The sequence below is a fragment of the Oryctolagus cuniculus genome, chromosome 16 (genome assembly GCF_051225735.1).
Source record: "Oryctolagus cuniculus isolate XC-2025 breed Fujian yellow rabbit chromosome 16, ASM5122573v1, whole genome shotgun sequence".
NCBI lineage: Eukaryota > Metazoa > Chordata > Mammalia > Lagomorpha > Leporidae > Oryctolagus > Oryctolagus cuniculus.
The window spans coordinates 55,445,169-55,452,237 of record NC_142882.1 but is presented as its reverse complement, the minus strand read 5'-3'; the positions used below and the strand labels follow the sequence as shown (position 1 = coordinate 55,452,237).

The window sequence follows — 7,069 nt, the reverse complement described above, 5'->3', positions numbered from 1 at the left end:
TGGGCCCCAGAGACAGGCTGGAGACAGAAAGATGGCACCACTTGTGGGGAGCAACTCGGACTAGACTGTTACTGGAATTAAGACTTATTCTATGCATCTGCTCTCCCACAATATGGCGCTGGGAGAGGAGGAAATAGCTTCTACGCAGCTGCCTCTCGCCAACTTGAGTGATGACCTGCAGGAGCTGATCCTGCTCCTGATTGGAGGAGAGCAGCGTACTCGGCGTGTGGGTAGCAGAGTTGGGATTGGTGAAGAGGACTATAAAGGAGGAGAGAGACAACATGCACCGGGAACATCTAAAGGGAACACCTGAGCAGCCCCCGAGAGAGCCGGCCGGCGGTGTGCTGCTCCCCCGCGGAAGTGGGGAAAGTGGCCAGGGGGAACCGCCCTTCCACGGAGGTGGAAGGGTCGGTAGCCAACCCGGGAAGAACCAGCAGCAAACCCAGGGAGGGCCGAGCAGACAAAAGAACAGCGCAGGGTCCTGTGTCGTTCCTCCACGAAGACGGGGAGTGACACCACTGATGTATATGGGAGCCAGAAGTGAATGGGACGTCCCAGGGACAATGTGTAGATCAAGAACAGAGTTTCGTGGATGGAGAGAATTAAATTTGAATGACTCCAACCTGCTACATAGACTCCATCCATCCCGAGCAAATGGAAACGTGACCAACTCCACAGGACTTACTCTTGGTGGGTGGAGCGGCTGTTAAGTAGAGCTGACAGCAGGGCCGTGGTGGTGGTGGTGGAGGAGGATTGGCCCAGCGCTGTCTGAGACCAAGGTCCATGCTCTTTCCCCACAGCACCTCCCTCCCTTGTGCACTCTCCTCGCATAGGCACATTTGGCACTCTGCAACCAGTTGCCACTGCCACCTCCCAACACTTGCTTTCTTCGAATTTTGAGGTTTTTTTCTTCAACTCCTCTTCCCTCTCTGCATTTCTTTGTCCTTCTCTTCTCTTGGAACCTCCTGGGCCTCTGCCAGCCCCCTTTCATCTCCTTTCTTCTTTGCTGAGGTCTAGACTGAGGCTTGCTCAGCTTTGCCCATCAGATAGGTAGAGACAGGCCACTTGGACACACTTGTGCATCTTAAGTCACTCCTACTGACTGGCCCTAGTTTTTCTTTTAATTGACATATTGAAAATTGTACATATTTGGGGCCGGCATTGTAGTGTAGTAGATTGAGCCTTTGCCTACAGTGTCAGCATCCTACATGGGCACCAGTTCGAGTCCTGGCTGCTCCAGTTACCATCCAGCTCTCTGCTATGGCCTGGGAAAGCAGTAGAAGATGGCCCATGGCCTTGGGCCCCTGCATCCGTGTGGGAGACCCAGAAGAAGCTCCTGGCTCCTGGCTTCAGATCAGTGCAGTTCTGGCCATTGCGGCCATTTAGGGAGTGAACCAGTGGATGGAAGACTTTCTCTCTCTCTCTCTCTCTCTCTCTCTCTCTCTCTGCCTCTCTATAACTCTTCCTTTCAAATAAATAAATAAATCTTTAAAAATAAAATCCTTTCTCGCCTCATCTATTAAAATCCAGACATACACCTTCTCTCCCCCAGAAAAGGAAAGAGAAGCTTCCCTAGATTCATTTTGACTTTAATTCTTCTTTTTTTGAGTACTTGGGGCTGAATCGAGATTGAATTTGGCTTTTCCAGATCTTCATCAAATCACTTGATTTTTTAAAATATTGCACACTATATAAAAGCCAGGTCACCTAGTCCCTTGGTCTTAGTGGAGATGTAAAGTTTACCTTGAAAACAAAGAGATTGTTAGGCACAAATGTGTGGTCATTAGATTCTCTTATCATTCCTATGATTATTAAGAGATGGGTAAAACAGGCACCAGGTTTCCTATTTCTACTGAAAGAGAGGCAAGGACAGTTCAAATCATCTGCCCCAAACACACGGTGCTAGTAAAGTAAGTAGCCTAAATTTAAACCCAACTGATTTAAACAAAACTTAAAAATTTAAACAAAACTGATCCCAGCCCTCCTGCTGTGGCCCCTTCTCACAGGCCTGCTACAGATGACTTCCATTATAATGAAACATTTGGTATAATTTTCAGGTGACAGAATTATTTGTAATGAAAATAGACAATCTCCAGAATCAATACTAAATCAAGAGGATATCAGCTGGGTGGTGCTACGACCTTGGTCCCACTGCGGTATTCACGTGTGGGTTTGGCTTTTATTATTTGCTTTAAATTTAGGAATATCATTGATGCTTTTATAATAATGGCTGTTTAGGATGACTATGTCTTAGGGATTTCCCTGAAAGAGCATCTTATTAATCACTAATGGAGTCCTGGTTTTTATTTTAATCTGTATCCAGGCATGAAAGGAAAAACTGAGAACCTTCTAGATCCTTCCAGATTCTCGTGGCCAACTTTTTACCCCATGGTTAAAGGAACACCTTTCAAAGGAGACATCATGAAGGCTGAAAGAGGACTTTCCCGCCGTGGAGGGAGGTGGAAGGACTTGGCCACTGGGCCCCTGCCCTGCCCTGCCCTACCTTGTTTAAACACACGTGGTGCTCACAGCTCCATCTTACACTACCGAAGCCGCACTGTTTTGAAAAGCTGATGTTGTGGAATCCTTAAGTCATCTGTGACCTAGGTCACTAAAGACAGGAGCGATTTAGTCAAAGTATTAATTGAAACTCTCCTGACAAGCCCTACTTCTTCAGATAAAGTTACACATCAAACCCACACAGGCGGCCCGGCTATTCTGAGCAGGCTGAGCTTTTCAATATCTCATAAACAGGCCCCTCAATCACTACAATCTAATAAGGCTATAATCATCATTGACACTATAATGATTAAAATGAATAAAACCCATTAAGAAAAGTCATGTTGAGTTATTAAAAGTTTCGCTCTGTGTGATATGTAATCTTTTATCCATTTTTTATGATGAAATCTGTAACCATCTATCCACAAAAGACCATTAATTTACTGCTCTGTGGATGTTACCATGCTCTTTAGTTTAACAGCTTATCATTGATTTCTTGAGGGAGATATTATATTTGGAGAAATACACATGGAACAAAAGCCCGAATGTTGCTGTAAATTTCCCGCTGACAGGATGATCAAAGTATCGGGGCCTGGCCTGCTCCACGGGGCTGGCGGGCGCGTTCTCCGGGGCGGAGAGCCCTGGGACTACCCGGAGGTGGATCCCAGTTTTCAGGCATCCCAAATGCTTCTGTGGAAAGGTCATAAGCATGGCAAGGGGCGGGGGGCAGAAACAATAAAATGTCCATTAACTGGAGCCTAGTTAACTGGCTTATTGGCATCTATTAGAAACAAATTGCAAACAAAACTGATCCTATTATAAACTTCCCCTCATTCCGGCTGTCAAGGGCAGCCTCTGATTGGCTCAGACGAGGTCCCAACACATACAACATTGTCAGGCGACTCCTTTATTTGCAAGGACAAGATTGGGTTTCGGCCAGCAGCAGCCTCCAGCCCGGACTAGCAGAGAACTACAAAGGGGAGGGACTGCGGCCCCATCTCACGAGAGAAAGCCCTGGAAAAAGGGCGCATGTACTCCTGCCACATTCTTTCAACGAGGACTTTTTTTTTCCCCCTGAGCAAACAGCAATAAAAAAATCTGAATGGAAAAATATGTACACAGAGTGCTGAGTTAAGTGGTCGGGGAGCCCAGTGCTTAATGTGTACTTTTTCCTCGTCATAAACTCTGCTCCAATATCTTTACTGCTCATCTCCTATTGAATCTTATTAACAGTAAAACCTAAAGCGCCTGGGAGGCCTGGGCGAGGGCGTTGTCTGGGAAGGTGTTCTCCATTTCTCCTGAAATGATTAATAAATCCGATTGCCGGGCTCGTTCTGCGGCCCGACTCTGAATCCACTTGCTAGAGTCCCCAGCGGCTAAGGACAAGAGCCGGCACAGCCAGGGGAAGAGCCCTGACTTGTGTGCTGGCGGAGGAGCTTATCTTCCAGGTTTGCTTCCCCCACTGCAGTCCCGCTTTTTCTTTTTTTTAAACTTAATCTAAATAACATTAGGTTATAAATGTCATTCCATAACATACCATCTCTTTTACCAAAATAATCCAATATTCTTTGTGATCCTCCCTTTTAAAAGGAAACAGCAGATTCCATTTAGAAGGTTGAAGTGTAGTTCAAAGCACAGCTAACAGACATCGATTTTTATCAATCTTTGGAGAGTTCATTTAAGTCTACACGATTCCATCATGTAAGACAAAATGGTTGGTAAATGAAATTAAAAGGCAAATTCACCAAGAATAAAAAGGAAACCGTTCTTTATAGAACACATCATTAACCTGTGGAAATAATTGCTTTAGGGCATGATTGAGGCTAAGAGCTTAGTAAAAATTTTTAAATGATGTAATACTTCCACAGATAAGAACAGCAGTGGTGGGACAGGCTTTTAGCGTGGTGATTAAGAAGCCCATGTCCTGTAGTTGAGTATCTGAGTTCAAGTTCAAAGTCCGACTCCTGATCCCAGCTTTCTGTTAATGCAGACTCTGGGAGGCCGTGGTAATAGCTCAAGTAATTGGGTCTCTACCATCCTTGTGGGAGATCTGGATTGAGTTTCTAGCTCCCAGCTTTGGTCGAGCCCAGCCTCCACAGCTGTGTGCATCTAGGGAGTCAACCATTTAAAGGGAGCGAGCTCACTCTCTCACTCGCTCTCTCTCTGCCTCTCAAATTAAAGAAAAAACGAAGAAGAGTGGCTTTAGCAGTTGTTCATTCTACCAGTGCGCACGTTCTGTGCATATAGCAGTCGGGAAAGCAGCTCACAGCCCACACCACACTCAGCCCAGGATGGGGTGGATGAGCGTAGCGGTATCTCCTGCACAGACAAGTCACTTTGTTTTTTTTTTTTGTTTTGTTTTGCTGTGCTCACACCTTCATCTCCCCTTAGTGAGGCATTTGGGATGCCTGAAAACTCACTAAGGGGAGATGAAGGTGTGAGCACAGCGAAACAAAAAGAAAAACAAAGTGACTTGTCTGTGCAATTGTGGCTCCAAGTAAAAATGGGACTGAGAGACCAGCAATGTGGCGTAGCAGGTTAAAGCCCCAGCCTGCAGTGCCGGCATCCCATATGGGCACCAGTTCAAGTCCCGGGTGCTCCTCTTCTGATTCAGCTCCCTGCTAGGGCCTGGGAAAGAACTGGAAAACCAGGCTAATTCTTGGACCCCTGCACCTGCCTGGGAGATCAGGAGGAAGCTCCTAGCTCCTGGCTTTCGATTGGCTCAGCTTCAGCTGTTGCAGCCACCTGGGGAGTGAACCAGTGGATAGAAGACCTCTCTTTCTCTCTCTCTCCTTCCCTCTCTCTCTCTCTGTGTAGTTCTATCTTTCAAATAAATAAATAAATCTTTAGGAAAAAAAAAACAAAACCTAGCCCCTTCTAACCAGAGGCAACAAGAATTTTCTAACATGAAAGTTTTCCTGGCGTTAATTTGAACATTTAATTAATTTTAACCTTTTAGAAGAGGGCTGTTTAACTCCCCCCACCCCCACCAAAGAAAAGATTTCATAGAAATGATGAAAACACAGACTGGTTGCAGATTTTCAGCCAATGTTGGTGAGCTTTTGGTCCCGAGTGCTGCATCAGCACTTCTGTGATTACAGGTGGAGATGACAATGAAATCTTGCTGAGTTTCGTTATTGAAATTATATAGTTTCATAAATAGTGTAATGTTGTTCTCAGCAGGTGAATGCTATATTTTAATTACATCCATGATCTAACACATGCAAATTCTCAGCGTCATGGTGAATGGAGCCTTCATCACTCCCAGTCATTGGAGTTCAGCACTAGGGCTAGAGATGAATAATTCAGGCTCTGAAGAGAGGAGGGTGTATGGAGAGGAACAGAGATTGTAGGAACTTGTTAATTAGGAATAAATATTTTGTTCTGGTTAGCCTTGTGGAGGTATAGGAAACCACGCAGGTCTAAGTGACTAAGCTTTCCCACACAGGAACAACCCACCGAAGAGTTTGCAGAGCACTTCCCCATGCATCAGATTTTATTTCATCGTCACGGCAAATGATATCTCTGTTTTACATTTATGAAACCAAAGCTTGAAAAGCAGATTCATTACCTAAAGTCAAACTGGTAATTGCTGAAGTCAAGGAAGAAATTTAGGTCTTCTGGGCCGGCGCTGTGGTGCAGTGGGTTAACGCCCCAGCCTGGAGCGCCGGCATCCCATATGGCTGCCAATTCAAGACCCAGTAGCTCCACTTCCTGTCCAGCTCTCTGCTGTGGCCTGGGAAAGCAGTAGAAGATGGCCCAAGTCCTTGGGCCCCTGTACCCACATGGGAGACCTGGAGGAAGCTCCTGGCTCCAGGCTTCGGATTGGCACAGCTCCGGCCGTTGCAGCCAATTTTGGGAGTGAACCATCAGATGAAAGACCTCTCTCTCTCTGCCCTTCCTCTCTCTGTGTAACTCTGACTTTCAAGTAAAATAAATAAATCTTAAAAAAAAGAGAGAAATTTAGGTCTTCTATCCCCAAATCCACACCTCTACCAACACACCAAACTTCGTGATGCAGTTGTTTTTTTTTTTTATTTTTATTTTTTATTTTTTTATTTTTTGACAGGCAGAGTGGACAGTGAGAGAGAGAGACAGAGAGAAAGGTCTTCCTTTGCCGTTGGTTCACCCTCCAATGGCCGCCGCGGTCGGCGCGCTGCGGCCGGCGCACCGCACCGATCCGATGGCAGGAGCCAGGAGCCAGGTGCTTTTCCTGGTCTCCCATGGGGTGCAGGGCCCAAGCACCTGGGCCATCCTCCACTGCACTCCCTGGCCACAGCAGAGAGCTGGCCTGGAAGAGGGGCAACCGGGACAGAATCCGGTGCCCTGACCGGGACTAGAACCCGGTGTGCCGGCGCCGCTAGGCGGAGGATTAGCCTAGTGAGCCGCGGCGCCGGCCCAATGCAGTTGTTTTTAATTACAAATTTTTCAGACTTTATGTATTCTTTTATTTGAAAGTCAGAGAGACAGAGAAAGGCAGTTGGAGATTTCCTATCAGCTCGTTCATTTCCCAAATGCCCACAACAGCCGGGACTGGGCCAAGCCAAAGCCGGGAGCCGGAAACTCAATC

General features: G+C 46.4%; 1 long non-coding RNA gene across 1 annotated transcript; it reads left to right on the top strand.

The window, feature by feature from the left end:
* The first annotated feature begins 207 nt into the window (after positions 1-207).
* LOC149121758 (uncharacterized) lies at positions 208-2,841 on the top strand. The gene is made up of 2 exons (XR_016222972.1): positions 208-690; positions 2,324-2,841. It is a non-coding gene; the product is annotated as an uncharacterized LOC149121758 (long non-coding RNA).
* The last annotated feature ends 4,228 nt before the right edge of the window (positions 2,842-7,069 follow it).